The sequence below is a fragment of the Lutra lutra genome, chromosome 7, assembly GCF_902655055.1.
Source record: "Lutra lutra chromosome 7, mLutLut1.2, whole genome shotgun sequence".
NCBI lineage: Eukaryota > Metazoa > Chordata > Mammalia > Carnivora > Mustelidae > Lutra > Lutra lutra.
The window spans coordinates 103,702,055-103,726,064 of record NC_062284.1 but is presented as its reverse complement, the minus strand read 5'-3'; the positions used below and the strand labels follow the sequence as shown (position 1 = coordinate 103,726,064).

Sequence of the window (24,010 nt, the reverse complement as noted above, 5' to 3'; positions counted from 1 at the left end):
TTTGCAATTGCACCAAAAAGACGATACTTAGGAATAAATCTAAATGAAGAACTAAAAGATCTATATTCTGAAAACTATAGAATACTTATGAAAGAAACTGAAGATCACACAAAGAAATGGAATAACATTCCATGCTCATGGATTGGAAGAACAAATACTGTTAAAATGTCTACACTACCCAAGGCATTCTACACATTTAATGCAATTCCTATCAAAATACCATCAGCATTTTTCACAGAGCTGGAACAAACAATCCTAAAATTCATATGGAACCACAAAAGATCCTGAATAGCCAAAGCAATTTTGTACCCATTAAACAATAACTGTCCATTCCCCATTCCCTCAGCCTCTGACAGCTATCATTTTATTTTCTGTCCTATGATTTTGACTACTCTAATTACCTCACATACATGAAATCACATAGTATTTGTCTTTTTGTGCCTGGCTTATTTCATTTAGCATAAGGTTCTCAAAGTTCAGCCATGTCATAGCATATGTCAAAATTTCTTTCCTTTTAAAGACTTAATAATATTCCATTGTATGTATATACCACTTTCATCTGTCGACGGGCACTTGGGTTGCTTATGCTTCTAGGAACATGGATTTATGTCTTAATTAGCTTGGGTTGCCTTAACAAAATACCATAGAGTAGGTGGCTTACACAAGAGAAATTTATTTTCTTACAGTTCTGGATGTTGGAAGCCCCAGATCAGGATACCAACCTGGTCAGGTTCTTAAAGATTTTATTTATATATTTAGAGAGAGAGAGAGAGAGGGAGAGTGAGAGTGTGTGATAGGGATAGGGACAGAGGGAGAGGGAGAGAGAATCTCAAGCAGACCCCTCACTGAAACTGGAGCCCAATGCAGGGCTCAATCTCATGACCCTGAGATCATGACCTGAGTCCAAAGCAAGAGTTGGACGTTTAACCAACTGTGCCACCTAGATCCCCCACAGGTTCTAATAAAAGTGCCCTTCTGGCTTGCAGATGACCATCTTCTCACTGTGTCCTCATATAGGAGACAGGAGAGAGAGAAAGGGAGAATGAGAGGGAGAAGAAGAGGGGAAGAGAGAGTGAAAGAGGGCAAACTCTCTAATGTCCCTTATAAGGGCACTAATCTCATTATGAGACTTCCTTCATGACCTCATCTAAATCTTATTACCTCCCAAAGGGCCCATCTCCAAACACTCATAATATTGGGGATTCAAGTGTCAACATATGAATTTTGATGGGACACGATTCAGCCCATACCAGCATACAAACATCTCTTCAAGACCCTGCTTTCAATTCTTTTGGGTATATACCCAGAAATGGAATTCCTGGAGCATTTTAAGTTTTTGAGGAACTAGGCTACTTTTTTCCATAGAGCTATACCATTTTATATTCCCACCAGCAGTACTTTGGTCCCAATTTCTCCACATCCTCACCGACACTTGTGATTTCCTGGTTTTTTGAGACTAGCCATCCTAATGGGTATGAAATGGTATCTCATTGGGATTTTGATTTGTGTTTCCTTAATGATTAGTGACTTTGAGCATCTATTCATGTATTTACTGGCCATTCAAAGACATATAATACATACTTTAATCAATATATACTTTACATATTTTAAGAGCACATGTTACATAGATGCTAGGGAAAAAATAGAAGAAATTATACTGTAAGGTTATTGATTCTACTGGCAAGACTAAGGGTGTATTTTTCTATATGTTCTAAGTTGCTTTTAATAAGGAGGATTTTCTCTTATAATTATACTTGTCATATCATTAGCAGCACCACCTAACATTTCTTGTTACGTCATTTTGTTCCTGGCACTGCACTAAGCGTTTAACATGCGTTATTCCAAATAAACTCTATGATCACCATTGATAACTGGCATCACAATTATTTGTATATATATTATTTTGTTAAAAAAGAAAAAAACAAAGAAGTCCTGTTCAAGAATCTCAGGGCTATCAAGGTGACTCACCACCAAGTGCATTAGAAATCCTTTATTGGTCACTTCACAGCACACAGTCCCTGAGTTGGAAGTTAAGATGGGTTGCCCAGTAGAGAAGACAAACTTCTTTGTACTAGAGTTCTCAGAAGCATTCCATAGAGGTGCATTAGACATTTTATTTATTTCAACAATGTCGAAAATAAATAACGACACCTACTATGCTCTGGGCCCTCAGACAAAATGCCAAGAGAAAAGACAGTTCCCACCCTCCAGGGTTTGGCAGGGCGAGGTGTGTGAGCAAGCTCCTGGAGCTTCCTTAACTGCTCTTCGGGGAGTCATGTAGGGCCAGAAAGAAAAGAGGACTCTGCCTCTGGTGGCACGTGAGATTTAACTGGAGGGCTTAGTAACACCATCCCAGACTTAATGAATTAGAAGCTCTGGGACAGAGCCCTGGGAATCTGTATTTTCTATATAGTTGCCCAGGTGACTATAATTTGTAGCCAGGATAAGGAATCACCAGGTTTTGCATGGTACCTGGAAGTAGCTATTGCTAACTGACAGGGTAATCTCTCTTTAGATAAGAGAGGAAGGGAGAAATTTTATGGAGTAAGAGACACTTAAGATGGGTGTGGAAGGATGCTTATGAATCTCAGGTTTTATTCCTTTATTCATGTATCATCCTACGGATAACATATCTTGCAGAAGTGTTAAAGAAGGCCTATCTGGTACAGCCATTATGGGAAACAGTATTGAAGACCCTCAAAAAATTAAAATTCGAGTGACGATAAGATCCAGCAATCCCACTCTGAAGGAAATAAAGGAAATCCCACTGAAGGAAATGAAATCAGCATCTGCAAATGTAATCTGAGCACCCATGTTCACCGCAGTATTATTCACAGAGGCCAAGATGTAGAAACAACCTGAATGTCCTGTGTCCTTTGGTAGATGAGTGGACAGAGTAAATGTGGTATACATATCAGTGGAATATAATTCAGCCATAAAAAAGAAGAAAATCGGGCACCTGGGTGTTCAGTTGGTTAAGCCACTGCCTTTGGCTCGGGTCATGATCCCAGAGTCCTGGGATGGAGTTCTGCGTTGGGCTCCCAACTCAGTGGGGAGTCTGCTTCTTCCTCTGACCTTCTCCCCTCTCATGCTCTCTCTTTCTCTCTCAAATAAGTAAATAAAATCTTAAAAAAAAAAAAAGTAAATCTTGCCATTTGTGACAACATCGATGGAACTTGAGGACATAATGCTAAGTGAAATAAGTCTGAGAACAGACAGAGTCATCGCAAGAAGCTTGCGGCCGCTCCAATTAGCCAAGGTTTCTAAAGGTAGTCTTGACACTTATAAATTCTGTACAATCATTGGTCATGTCAAGAAGAGACTGCTTTGGGGCGCCTGGGTGGCTCAGTGGGTTAAAGCCTCTGCCTTCGGTTCAGGTCATGATCCCAGGGTCCTGGGATCGAGCCCCGCATCGGGCTCTCTGCTCGGCAGGGAGCCTGCTTCCTCCTCTCTCTCTCTCTGCCTGCCTCTCTGCCTACTTGTGATCTCTGTCTGTCAAATAAATAAATAAAATCTTAAAAAAAAAAAAAAAAGAAGAAGAGACTGCTTTGTTGGCAGATGTGTGGGATTTGGGGAAAGATTTTGCTGTCATGGAAGACTGGGTGGAAGGACAGGCTCCTCTTTCTCGCTTACAGAAAATCTGTTCCTGCCCTGGAGCTTGCGATTCCATTTCCTTTGCTTTGATAAACTACAAGTGGTTTTAAATTGAGTCATAAATTTCTCCAGGCTTTTTAAAAACCATCCCCCTGCCTTTGATTCCCTCACCTCCTGTGGCAGTGAAATCTGGCTGGAGACATACGCATACCGCCTCGCTCGTAGTTCGGCTGGGAGTTTGAAATTGACAGGCCCTGCCTTGCAGAGTGACCTCGACTTCTTAATCGTCTGAGATGGAACCAGAGAGACTGCGAGGGAGGATATGCCGGGGGCCGTAGGTCTCTGGGACAGATTCAGCTGTGTCTAGAAGAGACCCAAATACCATATGCTTGAAGCGAACTGTTTACAGACGGCTCTGATAAACTCTTTTTTAGATGACTGTATTGACTACTGCATTTGGAGTCATGGTCTCAAATGAGTTTTCCCTTTCTAACTCATGATTTTTAACATATACCTGTTGCTTTGATTAACTATGTCAGAGCCACAGGGAAAGTTCTGTACAGGCCCTTGGTGGGTTGTGTGCAGGAGACCCTGGGTGGGTCTGTGGGTCCCCCTGTCTACCCCTGCTTCTTTAGAACCAGTTATCATGTGAGAGACAGCAAAGGGAGTGTGGGGTGCTTCTAAGTGGCTGGGATTCCTACGGCCCTTCTCCCCTTCTCCTGCAGCCTGTCCTCTTCCAGGAGGCTCAGAACGTGCTGCGTAGGATTTCACCACCCTCAGTCATGGCCAACTGCTGTCTGTTCTCCGAGTAGGTCTGACTTTAAGCAAAAGAAAATTCCAACTTTGAAGTTTTCCCTGAAGTCAAACCTATCCCCAGCTGTCCCTGTTGGCCAAACCCTCCCTACTTTTGCTTCTCAGTCCCCGCCTGCCTTAATCACACACAGCCTTGGACGCCCACATTCTCCTTTTCTCTCCTTTCTGGTATTCTTATTCTCTCCCTCAGCACAGCTCATGTCAGGAAGTGTCGGAGACATAATAGTCTCCTCAGACTGATTCTCATTAAGGGGCGTATAATCTATGGGCTCCTTGCCATCCCCATAAACTTTCAGTTTTAGGAGTTAAGAGTTTTAGACCAACTCTTCTTCCAACCAGCTGTGGAGTGTGGCATAAGTCCCTCTGTGGATCTGTCATCAATTCACCTGTATTTTTACTCATTCATTCCAATATTTACCAAGTACCAGCACAGCACGGTATCTACAGGGTATGGGGGCCTATGCTCCAATCCCATCTCTGACAAGCTGCATGAGTGTGGCGAGTTGTTCAACCTCTCTATGCCACTCTTGGCATCTTTGAGATGGACAGACAAGCAGCACCTACCTCAAAGCATTGTTAATTTATTTAGCAAATACTTTTATAGTTCTCAGGACACACCACTCCTATCCTAAGCCTTTTCACCAGTTCTATAGGCCTTCAGACATGCATACATGTTGTGCATATATAATATGCATTATATACATATGTGTAATATGTGTGTACATGTATATGCAAATATGTGTGAATACATAAAATAACTAATAATCCCCATAATGTGAACAGCTGCGAGGTAGTACTATTATTAGACCCAGAGTGACACCTACGTGACACCTAGCCTCTACCCATTAGGAGCCATTTGAGTGTGTTCTTTATTTTTTTCTTTTTTTTAAAAAACTGAAGCATAGTTAACATGTAGTGTCCTATTAGTTTCAGGTATCACTGTAGTGATTCAAGAGTTCTACATGTTACTCAGCACTCTTCCCAATACATGTCCTCTCAGTCCTCTTTATTTCAGCTCCTCTCTATTCTCTGTATTTAAGAGTCTGGTATTTTGTCTCTTTTTTTTTTCTTTGTTTTGTTTCCTAAGTTCTACTTAAGATTGAAATCATGTGGTATTTGTTTTTCTTACTTAGCATTATACCCTCGAGATCCATCCATGCTGTGCAAGTGGCCAGATCTCAACCTTTTTTATGGCCAAGTAATATTTCATTGTGCAGCTATACCACATCTTCTTTATCCATTCATCTGTAAATGGACCCTTGGGCTGCTTCCATATGTTGGCCATTGTAAATAACGCTGCAGTAAACATAGGGGTGTATATTATCCTTTTGAATTAACGTTTTCATTTTCTTTAGGAAAATACCCAGTTGTGGAATTACTGGATCATATGGTAGTTCTATTTTTAGAACTACTAATGTAGTTAGAATGCACTACTACTTTAAAATGTACTAATTTATATTCCCACCAACAGTGCATGAGGGTTCCTTCTTCTCCACCAGAATTAAACATCTAAGTGTGTTTTTCACCATCCTTCATGTTCAGAAAAGGCATTCCCCACTTCCCAGAGCACAGGTCACCTCATTCCTCCAGAGGTGTTTGTCAAGGCCCTTGGATGACAGTCGGTGCTGACATTCGTAAGGGCTGGGGTGTGAAAGGAGGGGGTGGCCTTGTTCTTCACCCCTCCCTGGGGCACTGAGGTTCTCATACTTACCATGACTTCTGGGAAAAGTGAATGAGGGACTGGCCTCCAGTTTTGGGTGAACAGTTAGTTACTCCCCTCACTGGCACCACGGGAAAAAGCCTGGAGAAGACTGAGTGGTGGGGAGAGGGACACGCACCTCAGTCACTATTCGTAACGGCTTCTGAGAGCTTGGGATGGAAGACAAACCTCATGTCGGCAGGCGTCCCCTGCTGCAAGCAGCCAGGCAGGAAACGACAACTTTGTGGGGTTTTTCTCCCTGTGTTTCTGTTTTTTAAAAATGGTACATTCTAAGAGGGTTTAAGATGAAAAAGAGAGGTGGCTGCAAGACCCCTTGGGGAAAGGAGCAGGCAGAAAAGGGTGCCCTGAGAAAAGTAGTGCTGTCTGCACCCTGAAGGCCCGCCGTGCAGACAGACAGGGAGATGATTCTTCACCAAGGTTTAGAGAACAGACCCTGGTTGTTCCAGGGATTTGGCGCTCTGGGATTTACAGACTTAATATAGTTTATGCTTTTGTGGCCTCGTTGGTTAGGAAACTGCAAGATTCCATGTTAATAAAATTCAAAGCAGGGCTGATAAACCACATCCCACAGGGAATGTGGTTGCCACTGGGAATCCCCCAGCATGGGGCCCACCAAACCCCCGGATGGGACAAAGGGCCTGGGGCCGCCTCAGGCAGCTCTACTGCCCTGGGCACTTTTTCACCCTCACCCCTACCACCCCTTCCTCAGTGATACAGCAAGTGTCTCCGAGAAGGGAAACTCAGACACTGAAATGAGGTAAAGAGGAGCAACTTCGCAACTCCGTGCCTGACGGGACAGGACTCAGGGCTCCCTGGAAATGCGCAGGGAAAGGGGTCGCTGCGTCTTGGGTTGCCTTACGCTGATATGTTATCTTGCTGTCAACTGAAACAGTAGCTAAGTGGCTCAGACCTGTGTTTCAGCTTCTGGACACCGTCTCACACGGATACGGAAAGAATTTGGTAAATAATTGGGTTATTTGAAACCAGTGTTTTCCTTTACTCGGTGACATCCTAAAGGTACTTATTACCAGACAGGAAAGGTTGCAGTTCATTCAGCTGGAAGCTTAAGGTGCCCAGAAATGGATTTAATCTTCGAAGTAGACCCCTCATGCACCTGGTTATTAGAGAAGGAAGGGGGCTATGCCTGTGAGTCCGAGGCTGAGAGCATTCCTAAGAAAACACAAGTTTTTATGACCCTTGTGGTATTTCAAGGCAGAGGCAGGCAGACCCCAGAGGCAGGCGATGAGGACTCAGGGACTCACGGCTCCCTGGCTGCCGGGAACACGAGACTCCTTAAATGCAATACACAGGCGAGGGGCAAACAAAGGGAAAACGCAGGAGAGGAGGCAGCAACTCTGCTATTTTTAAACTGCCAATTAGAAGGTCTAAAATTACGTGGCTAGAACTACATCTGCTCCAAGTTAATCATACTCTTCTGAGCCCAAGTTTTAAATCTTGTTTTCAAAGCCCCTGATCAGAATATTCAAAAAGATCGTTTCTTGACTCTGTGAGGCCCAAAGCCAAGTTGTGGTTCAGTATGGTTTCTCTATTCTTGGTTAGAGTTCTTAAAACCCGTCTTCTGAATATGTTTGTTCATTTGTTTGTTTCTGGGGGGAAACAAAAGAAAGAGGAAAAGGGAAAAAAAGAAAGAGAGATTAAGAAAGTAAAGAGACAGAATGACAGAAAAAAATCAGGAAAAAAAATGAGCCCGTATGGGGATTAAAAAAAAAAAAAAAATGACATAATGGTTCTGTGATTCTGTTTGGCTAACATACTCTGATTAACATGGGCCTGCTCACCACTTACCCTTGGCCTCCTGTTATCCCTCTTCTCCCTCTAGGTCCTGCTAGCCCAGCAGTCAGGATATAAGGTTTTGCCCAGGGCAAACGACTCCAGTTTCTTCCACTGACATTGGGCCCCAGAGAGCTCAATTCAAATGAAATGGGAGAGACGGTGCATATTAAAATCCTCACCACCTAAAAGGCCTGATACAGGGTCTAGGCTTCACGAAGGCTGCATAAACCACGGAAGTGTGTGGAATCCCCAATAATTCCTGTACTCTTCCCACGGCACACCACCCACCTCGGCGGGCTGCGTCACTGTGGCTTCTAGTGCTTAGGCTCTCGAAGCTGTCTGAAACAAGAACACAACTCGGAAGGCCAATAAGGACTGAAAGGGAAAACTGCAAACAAATAAATGAAACATAGAAATACAGCTTTCTGGGTAGCATCTAAGTGAAATTAACTTTATTAAATGGAGGTCCTGGGTTTGAGCCCATGCCTCTGTATGTTTTGAGGAAAGCATATTTTATGTGGTCACTTGGAAGCTGCATCCTATTTGCCATGACTATGCTTTTCTTTCTTTAAATCTGTCAGTCAGGAGAAGAATGTCCATTTGCTTTCCTCAGAAAAGAATATGAAAGAGTCGCAAAGACAAATAGGGTGTTTTCCAAATAACGTTGTGTTGTAGCAACACCTCCGGAGTGACTGAAAGGGAATGTGTGGCACCCACGTGCGAGCTCGAGCCCCCGTGCTGGTGGCTGGAGGAGGCTGCCCCAGGCACACTTAGCTCTGCAAGACTCCTCCTCCACAGGTGACCAAAAGAAGCCAGAAATGATATGAAGGAAGGGCTGCTGCCACCACCAGCGTCTGTCTAGCTTAGTGTTTGATGCATTTTTCAACTATTACCCGGCACGATGCTCCATCCTCCATAATCTCACATTTAACAAAAGGCCACCTACACCATTAAAAAAAAAAAAAAAAGGCAAATAGTGGTGAACACAGAATTACTTTTTAAATGTGTGCTTATGGCTTCTAAGCATTTAAAAAAAAAAAGTATGTGTGTACCCAGTGGAACCGCCACAATGGCAAACACACTGCCCCGAAAAGTACCTTAAAACGAGGTTCTTTGGGTCTTTCAGGAACTACAACAATTCGGATGAATGCACGATGATGCGGATGGCACTGCCCTGGGTTCCAGGGCGGTATCATAAGAGATCCTAACGCTACAAAAACAAAAACAAAAACAAAAACAAAAACAAAAAACACACAAAAAAAGCAGTGCTTCTGTTTTATGGTGGGGAAATCGAGTTACACGGTAATTACTTAATAGTTCCAAAATGAAACTGAAAAAAGAAATCGGGAACAAGAGTTCAAGTAGAATCCTCGGCTCCAAGCTCTTCCGTCTACGCCCTCTCTGCATCGAAATACTACCCTCTATCTTCCTCCTGCCACCATAAATAATATAAGCTCTCTTCTTTCCTGAAAAGAGTTCATTCTGGGGACCAGACAGGGTGCCTATTTCTTTTTTAATACTGCCCTTCAGTCCTGTGAGCTCTGATTAAATGATCCCACATGCTGAGCTCAATAATTGGAGTTGCCTAGTTCCCGACCATTTGTTTGCCAGCTATAATGAGTGTCACTGTTTTAAGGGAATGACTGATATGCTAAAAAAGCAAGCAAGGGGCCGGGAGGACCAGCAAATAAGGAATCCTATTTAGAAGATGGGAGGCACTAAAGGTCACCCCTGCCCAGCCTCCCGGGTGCACCCCACACCCCCACCCGCCCCACACCTACAGGCTCATAAATTGCAAATCCTCATTCAGAACCGAATGCTACCCTTGCAAGCTGCACCAAAAGTTCAAATGCTAGTATTATCGAGGCCCATTTCTCAGACCTTGTTTTGGTTTTGGCATTTACCAGTTGAAACCTTGGGCAAGCAGCCTCCTGTCTCAGAAGTCTCCTCACCTGTCAAAAGGCGCCCTACCAGGACCTCAGTGGCACCCTGTGTTCCTCTGAGACAAGCTGGTTTGAGGCACCCTAATGAAAGCCCACCACAATCACCCACAGGCCTGGGGGAGAATCCGTGAGCCGCCAAGTGCGATTTGATGTAGAAGCATGGGGAACGTCTGTACTTAGAGCACAGACTTGCGCTTACAGACTTGAACCTTCATAGCGGCAACCACTCCTGAGGTTAAGAAAAGGAAGAACACATAAGGGAGCGTACGTACATACAACATGCAGCATTTGTATGAAGTATGTAAAACGGGTCTTGATGTTGGAGAATTCATTAAAACGTCTCCACAGTGACTGCCACACCCTCCACACTGTAGTGCATGCTTGAGAAAGGGCAAGACATAACCCTCAGGGGCTCCAAGTTTGCCAGAGGTCACCGAGTGTTAGAAGGCATGCCGAACGCTGCCTAGGGGCATGTGGTCAAAGAAGGTGATCGGACTGAACCTTACAAGCAAGCAGGAGTTAACCAAATGGGAGATTAAGAATCCAAACTTGGGGGGCACCTGGGTGGCTCAGTGGGTTAAGCCTCTGCCTTCGGCTCAGGTCATCATCTCAAGGTCCTGGGATCGAGCTCGGCATTGGGTTCTCTGCTCAGCGGGGAGCCTGCTCCCCCCCCCCCTGCCCCCCGCCTGCTGTTCTGCCTACTTCTGATCTCTCTCTGTCAAATAAATAAGATCTTAAAAAAAAAAAAAAAAAAGAATCCAAACTTGGACCAATACAGTAGACCAAGGAACACAGCTGGTGAGAGCAGCAGGGACACTGTAGCGGTCGGAGCATGAGATGTTGGAGGTGGAAAGGGGCAAGAAGGAGGTTGGTAAGGAGAAAGGAGAGGCTCCTTGGGGAGAGACACACCCAGGCCCCGGAGGCTGAGGTCTACCCCACAGCACAGCTCGGGAAGCAGCTGGAGAGCAGTTCTGAACAGTGAACAACACAGTCCATCATGATTACCTTGTAGGAAGATTATCCTGATAGCAAGGGTGGAGGACTGAGGCAAGTGTGTGAGAGTAAGGACAGGAAATTGGGGAGGTAAGCAGGACAAAATAGTGGTGACTATAACTGGTATTAAAATAAAGAGGTTTTTGGCCATACATTATGAGATGATTAAAGTGTGGGTGGGCAAGCCGTGGCCAGTGGGCCAAATCCTGCCCCTTACCTGGTTTTTTTGTGTGTGGCCCTAAGCTAAGAATAATTTTTATATCTTTAAATGATTGGAAAAAAAATCAAAAGAAGAATACTATTTCATGGTACATAAAAATTTCATGAAATTCTAATTTCTGTGTCCATAATTAAAATTTTATTAAAGCACAACCGTGCTCATTTGTTTAATATTATTTATGGCTATTTAATGGTTGCAACATAATGAATGGCTTCCACAGCCAAAAATATTTACTATCTGGCCTTTTTATAGAAATCTTTTCTGAACCCCTAGCCTAAGGCTTGAAGATGAGAGAAGAGAGTATAGGGTCCTTGAGGGCAGGGATGGTGTTATCTCATCTCTGAATGCCCAGTTCATGTCTAGCTCATACTAAATCCTCAGCTTGCTGATGGAGAAATGAGTGAGGACCAGAAGGCAACAGTCATAAAACTATAATGATGACGTTATTATGCCCCACTGAGTGGCTAAGTTGGTGTTTATCTTGGCAGGATGATCTTTGTATTTGGGAAGAACCCAGAACCCCACATCCCTCAAGATAGTCTACCACCTCTGGTGGGACAGGAGAAGAGGGAAAGACTCCCCAAAAGCAAGATGTGAGTGACACAGAAAGACTCATTATTTTCATTCCTTTATTTAAAAATAATCCTAAGGCACCTACAAGGAGTGAGAACTGGACAGGTGCTAGGGACACATCTGGAGCACAGCACTGGTCTCCTAATGAGTGTTCCTGTATCTGTTCCTGCCCCCCAATTTATTTTGCAGGCAAACTGAGGGTAATTTTTCTGAAACATGGAAGACAGCACTTAATGCCCTATATTTCAGCCTCTCCTACAAAAAAAGTCCAAGCCCTTGACCGCACTCTGAAGACCCTCTGAGGTCTGGTCCTTCCATAGCCATTGCTCACCAAGTTCTCCTCTCAGGGCCATCCTCCAAGGACACCTAACTACCTAGTTTCCTAAACGGGCCAAGCTATTTTGGGTCTCCAAACCTTTATTCTGCTGGTCCCACTGCCTGCCATGTGAAACCCCCTCCCCACAGTGTTTTCGCATTCCTTACAGTCCAGCTCCAGAGTCACTAGGCATGGAGCTGGCAGGTGTGAGGACAGCGCATGGCAACAGTGTGTAGTGGACAACAGTGGCAGAGAGGCAGGAAACCTGCCTGCTGAATCGCAGAGATCCTATTTATTAGGGAAGACCACAGGGTTAAGACAGCAGTGGCGGGCTCAGAGGTGAGGTTGGGACTCAGGGATCAGGCTGTTTTTAGGTTGTCAGAGGTTATTTATTTTATGAGAGGTGGGCTTCTTAAACTTGGGCGTGCATCAGAATTATCTAGGAGCTCATTAAAAAGTCCCAGGTAACCAACCAAAGTGGCTAAAATGAAAAATACTGACAAAACCAATTGTTGGTGAGGATGTGGAAGAACTGGGGAGCTCTCAAACAGTGCTCGTGGAAATTTTAAAATGGTGCAACCATTTTGGAGAACAATCTACCAGTTTCTTATAAATTTAAACATATACTTATCATATGACCCAGAAGTTCTGCACAAAAACTATTACATGATGATTATAGCAGCTTATTCTTAATAAGCCAAAACTCTGTAACAACACAATGACCACTAAATAGTGGATAAATAATCATGGTATACCACACAAAGGAACACTAATTCCCAATTAAGAGGAATGAATCAATGATATATGCAACAAAATGGGAGAATCTCAAAACATAAGCCAGATACAAAATAATGTATTATTCATGGTAACTTACGATTCTATTTTTTACAAAATTCTAGAAAGGCACTAATAATGGTAACAGATAGCAGATCAATGAACGCCTGGAGCCAGGAGTTTGTGGGAAGGGGTACTGAGTTCAAAGGACACGAGAAAATGTGTTTTGGTGATGGAAATGTTCTATACCTTGATTGTGCAGGTGACTACAGAGATGTATGCTTTCATCAAAACTGATTGCCTTTGTACTTCAAATGAGTCTATTTTATTGGTTATAAATTATACTTCAATAAAAGTGACAACAAATAAGTGATTCAGGTCCTGTGAAAACTCCTGACTTAAATTCTCTGCAAGCTGAGCCCAGGGCATCAGTGTGTTCAACAGGCCCACAGGTGATTCCAATATGCTCTAAGTTTGCCAATTTTCGGGTTGCCATTTTACTGGGCTAGTTGAAAACACCGCAGCCATAGCTCTCTCCAGCTATCGACCTTGGCTTTTGGAGAGTTGTGGCATCACACTCCAAAGAGACTTCACTAAACTAGAAGAAATCTTTTAAGTTCACACAAGCGAATCCCCTGCATCTGGGCAATTCTAGCTACAAATCTGCTCCTTGGTTTCTATCTAGCCTAACTGCATGCAGGAGAAGATTACAGAGTCTCCTTGAAATGGGCTCTGGAACGGGCTTCAGACTCGGGAGTCCTCAATAGGGAACACCTCCAAACAACAACCCAAGGTCAAATCTACCCACAGGGAGCAAAGGAGCTCCTCCTCCCCCAAAGCCCCTACTGGAGACAAGTAATAGTGCCGTCCAGTCTGTATTCCAGAAGCAGCACAGAGTTTCTGAAGTTACTTACTCATCTACTCATCCATGCAAATTGAGATAGTTAGGCATTAGACATGCTTACATGCAACCGTGGCTGATTTTTAAAAAGTCTCAACAGTTTTAAAGTTTAGATTTTAAGAGTCAGACAGTTGGATTGTAGAAAGTTACAATTTTTACCTAAAATACATACACCACTTCAGGAAAGGATGAGTAATTCTGTGTCTCTGAGGTTTCTCAGGATGGGTTTGGGAGTTTAGGTGTAATGCAATCCGTGACACTACCTGTGATAAAACACCTCTCCATATCAGTAACTAGCACCCCAGGGTTGCTGCCACCTGCCTAATTGTGTAAGACAGCTTAGGACACGGGTAGCATGCTGTAATTTGGAGAGCAATGCATTATGGGTTAAATTAAACTAACACCCAAATACTACTAATAAATTATGGCTAAGGGCAGTAATGGATATTATACTGTCTTCAGGGGTAGAAATTTTACCTTCCTGGAAGCTGACTGCTTTGTCTTGATCACAATTGCTGCTCCTCAGGAAGCTGCATTAATATAACAAATCACTGGATAAAATAAAGCCCGTGTCACAGAGAGATTGCTGCCTAAAGAACAGCGAACAGCTTGAATCGCCCGACAATGTCAAAGAAAATTCAATACCTAAAAGTCAGGGACTTTCCCAGGATGCTCAGGAAGATTATTTTTGGTATTATTGCTGTTATTTTTGTTAATGTCTTCAAAATTTTAGTTCAGTTTTAAGGCAGTCTGATTCTATACAAAAAGTCTTGCTCTAGATTTTTTTTCATTAAGTAAACCTGGAGCGTACAGAGCAGATCAACATTCCTAAATAACGTGAGACAAAATTATGTGCACTATACACTTCTCAGAAGGACGGAAATGGAACCAAATTTCCTTAGATCACTGTATCTCAGATACATCTAGCATTAGAACAAAGAGGGAAAGGCTTTGGTGCCTCAGGAAAGTAAGTGAGAACATCTATCACTTCCTAGCAACTGTGTCTAGGACTGGGGATGAGTTTTGTTCCTGGAAAAACAGTGACGTGGCATTTGTAGTGGACATCACAGTAATACCACTTAGAGGGCACTATCTGTTGTGACATATGCCTCGGAGTTAAGAAGATGCTTAAAAGAATGTACATGAAGCACTTGGTACAGCTCTCAGGGTACCATAGAGCTTAATAAAGGTTAATTACCACTAGTGTCTTTTTCTCCATCAACCCTGTTTTAGAAATAATGAAATTGAAGATCACAGAGACTCCGCAGCTTGCTCAGGCTCATAAAGTAGTTAAGTATCATAATAGGATCTTAACTTACGTCTGAATGGCTCTAAATCCGGAGTTTTACCCAGTCTCCAGCACTTATTTTCCTCGATACAGAATTACTCTCCTTGGTGCAGATAAATTACTAAGATCTTGGAAACAACTCAGAGGTCTGTATTTATTTATTGCTGCATCTCTGGTTAGGGTACCTGAGCTGACTGAAGATAGCTCGCAGGCTGACAGGTGCATGAGGGAGGGGCAGGGCTGTGTCAGGCTAAGGGATGGCTTCGTGTACAACCTTTCAGAAGGACCTGGTTCTGCATCTTCTCCGAGCCTCCTGTTCTCAATCGAGGTAGCTTTCACTATGCAGACTATGCACTATGCAGATATGCACATACGTGCTATGCAGTCAATATGCAGAATATACTGCCATCTATGTTGCTAGAATTTGTCCTATCGCTCCAGGGATCTTAGGACACATGTTCAAGTTTTCTAATGACTTGTTGCATAGTTTCTCCCAAGAAAACACATAAGGTGTCTAAAGTCAATTATATTTAACGTGATCTTTTGGTAAGGAAAGACATTTCACCTGAGTGATGAAAATCACTTATTTCATCTACAATTGAGGACACAAATACACCTGTGCTGGGAAAGTACTGCAGAAACCAGAAACCGAAAATGCGCACGGCAGCACTGAGATGGGTTCTGTTGCTAGGGTATCTGTTGATGCATAAATAGATAAGGACTGCAGAAAATCTTATTAATAAAGTTGATGTGTCTTTGGTTGACTGGCCAACTCCGGTTGCCTTCAAAATCATTAAACTTCAGACCAGGCTTAAGATTTATTAAGAGATCTTGCTGCCTGATAGTCTGTATAGGGCTATTCTTTTTTTTTTTTTCCTTAAAATTATTTATTATTTGAGTGTGTGGGGAGGGGCATAGGGAGAGGGAGAAGCAGACTCCGCATGGAGCACAGAGCATGGAGCCCAGCACAGGACTTGCTCTCAAGACCCTGAGATCAGGACCTGAGTTGAAATCAAGAGTCAGATGCTTAACCAGCTGAGCCACTCAGGTGCTCAGGGCTATTCTACTAACAGGTGCTGCTGACGTATTTGGGCACGGGGTCCATTTCCAGCAACCAAAAGTTTTGAGAGAAACTGAAATCAAGTTTAGTATCATTCAACCACAACAAGAATGGAACAGAAATTAAAATAGAAAACTCCCAGATACCAATGATTTCCTCCTAGACCATTTAGACAATTGGCATGATAGAATAATTGCTTTCAAACACAGGAATCCAGGGAAGAACATTTTTGTTCTACATGAAAGCACTGTTGATTCTTCATCACTTATCCTCATCGTCCCAGCTGACACTTACTGACCACTGACCACACTCGAGGCAACCGTGTTTAAGCACCGTGTGTCGCATGTAGTCCTACCAAAACTATAAAATAAGCACAACTGTCATCTTTCATTCTACAGGGAGGCTCCGGAGGCTTCAAGCAAGTAACCTGCCTATGTTTATGGATTAACAAGTGGCAAAGCTGATAATCAACTTAAGTCATCTGTTTCCGAGTCCGTGTGCTCACTGTGATGGCAGACGTGATGCTCCGTACTTTCCTTCAACTCAGTTCTGATGAAAGTCCGCTGAGGTAAGTAGCAGCAGGGATGGGGCACAAACTCTGTGCAGTTTCCCAATTCTCTCGACCACCTGCTTCTTGCCAAAGGCCTCTCTCAGACTGTACCTCTGCTAGTACTTTGCTGGTGCCCCGGCTCGGCACTCCCAGTAGCCCGGAGTCCACACCATGTATGCTGAGCCTTGTCTTCTGTCATTCCCCTGTACTTCTGCAACACTGCAGAGCACTGGATTTGGATTCCTGAGTACTCACCAAGAGGCTGCGTGATCCAGCCCTGAAGCTGGGGAGAAGCTGTGGCTAATGAGGTAAACCTTGACCAACAGGAGACATGAAATAGGAAAGCACTGAGCAAATAGGTTCCCCTCCTCACTCCTCCCCGTGAACGGCTCTGAGATGTGGTTTCTGATCGTAAACTCTGTGGCAAATACCCCTGTTGAACAGCTTGTCAGGTCGTGACCAGCAGAGCTGCACACTGCAACACATTTTCTCACCTTTGCCTTGCCTGCCTCACTTCCCTTCTTCCTTTTACCGGCGTGGCTCTAGGTTTGTGCTTAAATAAAGCTTCGGCACTTTCATCTCTGCCTTGGGTTCTACCTTCTGGAAGTCTAGGGCTGAGGAACAGTGTTGTCCTAATTTCACATCTAAAAAAAATGGGTTTCAGGGAAGTGGCTTGCCCTAGATAAGGCAAACTCTATGGCAGAAGCAGCCTTTAAACCCAGCTCCAGCAAACTCGAAAGCCTAGTGTTGAGGGAGTTAACCTGACTAGACACTAGGTAGTTGTACTGTTCAAAGCAGACAAGGGTCTAGTAGGGTGATAGGGGATTCACATATATTCCCTCAGTCCTGGATCCTGTGTTCACAACTACCACACCCCCACACACTCACTCACACACTCACACACACACACACACACACACACACACACACATACACTCTCAAGGAGCAAATTCAAGTCGGAGGGACAGTCCTCTTTCTTCTATTTCACTCATAACTTTTTAATTGCTCTTAATGTTAGTTGTAAAATGTTTATGATATATTACATCTTATGATCTATTTCCAGTTTTACTAAGTATTTGTTGGGGATCATCTACATGCAGTCTACTGGGCAAGCCACTCAATAGTTTTCTGAATCCGATGCCACTGACATTGAAATTGGGCAGAGGAGAGCCCATAGTCTGATTAGTTCAAGGCTAATCAAGAACCTTCCAAGAGCAGTCCCTTCTCTGGAACTCTAAGTAATTAGACAAGGGTCTTTCTCTGGATTCGATAGTATCTACCCCCAACCTTAACTGGGACACACAAAAGTATGTCCACTATTATTTCAAGGTATCCTAAGAGACAGAGAACATTCTCTTGAAAAATGTCCAAGCAAAGTAGCCTCAATTAAAAAAAAAAATTTTTTTAAAGAAACAAATGTATGCCATCCATCACTTTTAGTTACAAGAGGCATTAGATAAAATCCAACTAAATAAAATGGGATGCCTACATCCTCAAATGGCCAGAGTAATGCCTTTAAACATCTAGGAAATCACCAAAATTGTGTATCTGGCCAATGAATATAAAAACTGATTAAATTCATTCCCTGGAGAAACTTACTAGAATCAACACTCAAGGATTAGGCTTCAAATGGTCAGCTCCCTGAGGATACAGAAAGGTGCCGTGTTACCTTCTGTAAGCAGAGCCTTTTGAAATATTGAGTGAAACAAGGAGCATCAGCTTATCTTTGAATAAGGTAAATGCACAAAATGAAGGAAGGGCTGAATCACACCGTAGAACAAAGAAGGAATCCTCAAAAAAAAAAAAAAAAAAAAAAAAAAAAGAAGGAATCCTCCTCTTGCACTTCCCTTCCCCCTTCCTTCATCCAGAGGGATGGGCATCTCTCCATGGGTAGTAGGGTGTGCCCATCTGGTTTAAACCTCTGGAGACAGGTCTAAGTGCCAAAAGGGGCTGCTCTTAAGGTATTGCAAAGGGCATTTTAAAGACTTCTTTTTTACTTAGAGTTTTTGCCAGCAAGAAAGTCATCTTTATAAATATCTTTTTTCCTGTTTTTACCCTCTTCTCTCTAGGACAGTCAAGGCAGAATTCCTATGGTGCTCCCCTTCTAAATGGAACATTCAAGGCTGAGGAGGTTCTCAGTATGTCCCCTTTAAACTAGTGTCTTCGTTTGGATTTCTCCCAAAAGAGGTCCTGAGACAAAGATCTGAGTACTGTACAAGAAGTTCATGTGGGTGGTGATCTTGGGAGTCGAATTAAGGAGTGGGACGTGAAATAGGAGAAGGGAGAAAGCTAAAAACTTGTGCACTGGTGAATAAGTTACTATTGTAGGCACCTGAGGTATAATTCCCCTGGGAAATCTGAGAAATCATGTGGAACACACATCAGAACCACACCCCTGGAGGACGGAGAGACTGGTCATTGTCTACCAACTCCCATCCCCCACTGGTGGAGGGTTGCTCCCACAGCATGAGCTCCCCTGCACTTCCAGATTACTCCAGGCTACTCATGGACAGTAGGGAGTGAGCAGGAGAAACGCCTCATGCAAAGAAGTGAGCTGCAGATGCTGGAGGAGGGAAGCTGCTGATCTTCCCCTACAGCTGCAGGGAGATTCGAGTTGGCTGGGGGATATGGGACAAGGCAACTACTTTTCATTTACTCTTCTAAAATATGCTCCAAAAGTTCTTACCAACTGAATGTTTATAAGCAGGGAAGAGATAGGGTCAAAGCAGTGGTTTAGGAAGAGTAATTCTGCACTGTACATGGATGAGTCAAAGCAGGAGAAGATGGGAAGGTGAGGGCCCGTCTAGAGTCTGTTGCAACAGTTTTTATAGTACGAGCTTATAAAGTCTAGATTTGAGATATCCATGGACATGAAAAGAAAATGCCCACTGGAAATGAACTGGCTGGGGAAGGCAGAGAAGGATGAGTTAAGGGAGAAAGTGTCGACAGTCATTCTGAAGATTTAGTCTGGAAGACTGGAGAATGGTGCCATTACAAGTAAGAAGGTTGGAGGAAGGACCCCTGCCTGGGAGGTCGGGGTCAGGATGGGGAAGTGAGGCAGGAAATCAACTGTTTGAGATGTCCTGTTTGTGCTGGTAGAGAGGCATGCAGGTGGAAATCTTCAAAGAGCAGCTGAAAACTTCGTTCAGTGTCAGGGAAGAATAGTTCACAGAAGGTAATGAGTAGAGTCAACTTCCCAGGGGCAGGAGCAGATGAGATCAATGCCATTTATTGTTTTGATAAAAACAATAGAGTTTTGGAGAAAAAACCCAGACCGTGGGTCTTTCACTGGCTAGTGAGCGACGTTGCCCTCAGCCCCCTCATTCGTACCCTGGAGCTACTGATAAAAGCAGCACTGATGGTAGGCATCCAGTCCACACGGGTGGCTCCCTTCTCTCGCACATCCTATAACAAGATGTGGCTTTCTGATCAATTGTTCTCAGTTACATGAGTGCCTGGAAATGATTTTGTACCATTAGCTACCAGTCCCCAAGTGTGCCTCGGTATCTCCATGGGCATGCCCAGCCTGTCCTGAACCTCCATTTTTCATTCAGTTAGATCACAGTAAAAATGACTTACACCTAACATGCTTCTCATATTATCCTAACATTGTTTGATAATTTTCCACCCCAGACAGTCCTCATTACTTATTACCCCCACCTTGAGGTAAAAACCTTTGAAAAAGACTTTATTCTCCCACCTGGCGAAATTTCTATTGAATTTATTTTTGAACCACATTTTAGTTCTCTGAATATTTTATTCCTCAGTTCTCTATCTTAAAAGCCTCAACAAGCGTGCCCTATCTTTTGTTCCCACCCATAAGAAGGACAATGAATGTCTATAGTTCCCTTTATCATTAAGACAGAGTATCTATTTGACAGTCCTTTATCACATGAGAATTTGAAACCAAGAGATAAGTTTTTTAGACAGAAACACTTTCCGCTGAATAGCAATGGGCTAGTATCCAAGCAGGGCCTAAGGGCACGTCTCCAAAAGGCCGATGGCAAATAACCGGATTTGTATAAGCAACTCAACCTGATAGGACATCTACTAATGCCAGATCTGGTTCTGTACTCTGCCAGAGCAGAGAGCACTCCTACCACCATTTCCAACTATGAAGTATCCTCGACAGGAAGAACACTCTTATTTTTAAAATGATGCTTGTGTATATGTGTGTAGGCTGAGGTTCAGGTGTGCTGCAGTGTCCCACGCAAGCTGGCATTAATTTCTTGCTGGTTCGTAGGTACCGCTTTTAACAAGTCATTATTACTGTATTGATATATGTCCAGCCTCTGAGCCAAACTATACCTCTTAGAAGATGAGAGACACCTACTTCTCTAAAGTAACATCATTATACAAGCACTGGCTGTTAGCGCAACTGATGAATTATTGAACATGACATCTGAAACTGATGTACTATACGTGGGCTAACTGAATTTAAAAAAAAATTTAAACAGTAACTTCATTATGTACTTACTATTCACTGAGTATTATATTATTATATAGCAGATATTGAAATTACTTTTTTAAAATTATATCACGTTAGTCACCATACAGTACAATATTAGTTTTTAACATAGTGTTCCATGAGTCATTGTTGGCACATTAACACCCAGGGCTCCATGCAATCTGAGTCCTCCTTAATACCCATCACTGGGCTAACCCATCCCCCCACTCCCTCCCCTCTAAAACCCTCAGGTAGTTTCCTGCAGTCTATAGTCTCTCATGGTTCATCTCTCCCTTTGACTCCCCCACTTCATTTTTCCCTTCTTTCTCCCAATGTCCTCTGTGCTATTCTTTATGTTCCACATATAAGTGAAGCCATATGATGACTGTCTTTCTCTGCTTGGCTTATTTCACTCAGCATAATCTCCTCTAGCCCCATCCATGTTGATGCAAAAGTTGGGTATTCATCCTTTCTGATGGCTGAGTAATATTCCATTGTGTATATGCACCACATCTCCTTTATCCATTCATCTGTTGAAGGGCATCTTAGCTCCTTCCACAGTTTGGCCATTGTGGACATTGCTGAAATTACTCTTTTTTTGAGAGTTTTTAAAATCTTAATTCAATTACATATATATATATATATATAGCACATCACATATTAGCATATATGTGCACATATAGCACATATAGCACATATAGCACATCATATCTTGCATATATAGTGTTTAATGATTTATCAGTTGCATATAACACCCAGTGCTCATCACATCACATGCCCTGCTTAATGCCCATTACCCAGTTACCCCATCCCCCCACCACCTGTCCTCCTATGACCCTCAGATTGTTTCACAGAGTCAAGAGTCTCTTGTGGTGTGTCTCCAACTCTGATTTCTTCCCATTCAATTTTCCCTCCTTCCCCTATGATCCTCTGCACTGTTTCTTATATTCTACATATGAGTGAAACCATATGATAATTGTCTTTCTCTGACTGACTTATTTCACTCAGCCTAATATTCTCCATCTCTATCCATGTTGATGCAAATGGTAGGTATTCATCCTTTCTCATGGCTGAGTAATATTCCATTACACATACAAACCATATCTTTCTCTATCCATTCATCTGTTGAAGGACATCTCTGCTCCCTCCACAGTTTGACTATTGTGGACATTGCTGCTATGACTACCCTACGACACAGCAATTTTATTACTGGATATTTAAAGATACAGATATAGTGAAAAGAAGGGGCACCTGCCCTCCAATGTTCATAGCAGCAATGAAATTACAATTTTAATTTTCATAATAATTCTATGAGGGTGTATTATTAACTTCACATTATAGGTGAGGAGAGTTAAGTAATATGCCCAATGCTATCAATTAGCAAAGGCAGGGTGGGAATTTGAATTTGAGTATTCTCAGGCAGGATCTCTTTCTATCCTGATTTTCATTAGGGATCAGTAATGTTTGCTAAATGAGTGAATGAGTGAGGGATTTTAAAACCCACACCCTTAAACTTGATGTCATACTGGACCATTTTATAGTCATAATAATAAGCCCAATACCTTGGACATTGTGTATGTTCCCTACATGTAAATAGTTGACAATTATATAAAACCAAGAATTGTCTTCAAAAAAAGGCAGCACAGAATAGATAAATAGACTGTGGTATATCTAGACAATGTAATAACTTTTAGTTCTAAAAAAAAGAGCTATCAAACCATGAAAAGACATGGAGGGCACTTAAATGCACATTACTAAGTGGAAGAAGCCAATCTGAAAAATCTATATACTGTATGATTCCAACTATATGACATTTTGGTAAAGGTCAAACTGTGAAAATGGTGAAAAGATCAGTGGTTATGATGGGGGGTAGGGTGGAGGAGGAGGAAGGGATGAACAGGAAAAGCTCAGATGATTTTTAGGGCAGTGAAAACATTCTGTATAATACTATAATGATAGAGCCATGTCATTATTTATGAGTCCAAACACATAGAATGTACAACACCAAGAGTGAACCCCAAGTAAACACTATACTTTGGGTGACTATGATGTCCATGTATGTTCATTAGTTGTAACAAACTACCAATCTGGTGAGGGATGAATTTTGCTGTGAACTTAGAATTACTCTAAAAAAAAAAAAAAGACTTTTTTTTTTAATGGGGTGGGCAATTATAGCTGAAAACCAAGAAATACATTACTACCTAATTCAATTGACAAATTTTCAGCTAAATTTTATATATATATATATATATATATATATATATATATATATATATATATCCATTAAAAGAACCAAGCTTTTGGGTGATAGTAGGTTTCTTTTTCTTTCCTGTTTTTTTTCTCTTGGGAGGTGTACAAATTAATTCAGTAGATTAGGAGGGAAGATCAAGTACAAAAGCAAAAAAAGAGTATAGCAGAATGTGACCATATGGAAAGAGCTAGACGTTTCCTCTCTTGTCTTTGGCACAGCACAAAGGAAGGGCTCAAGTTATAATTACTTCTATTTTTTCAAATTTCACCTCTTCTATTTTTTACCACTATCCATCATCTATTTGTTTATTTGCTCAAACCCAGTAAACATTTATAGTGATGTCAGAATTGTTGACCTGTGCTCCCATGAGAAACAACTTTATTCACTACAGTACAGTGCTTCTGTATAGTTCCTTTAGTTCTTAGTCTCACATTCTCTACTCATTTCCTAAATTATTTGGGTAAATTTTCCCCCCGTTCCCATCAATGAAATTATGTCATACATCTGTAACACAGATTTTTTAAAATAAATTTATACCCCCGCACCCATGAAAAATTTTTTAAATAAAGTCTTTAAAAAAAGTAACACTGAGGGACAAAACCCACTAAGTTGAACAAACAGATCAAGATCATATGACCTGTGTGTTGCAAAAACCTACTCTGTGCTCTGTTCATCTTTATAACCACCATTATAAACAGTTGGCCAACTCCATTCCTCAAGTCAAAATCTGAACTTGGAGCGCCTGGGTGGCTCAGTCGGTTAAGCGACTGCCT

General features: G+C 42.4%; 1 pseudogene; it reads right to left on the bottom strand.

Annotated features, from left to right (window-relative positions):
• LOC125104523 (28S ribosomal protein S35, mitochondrial-like) overlaps positions 1-24,010 on the bottom strand; it is a 50,567-nt pseudogene that overhangs the window by 26,018 nt on the left and 539 nt on the right.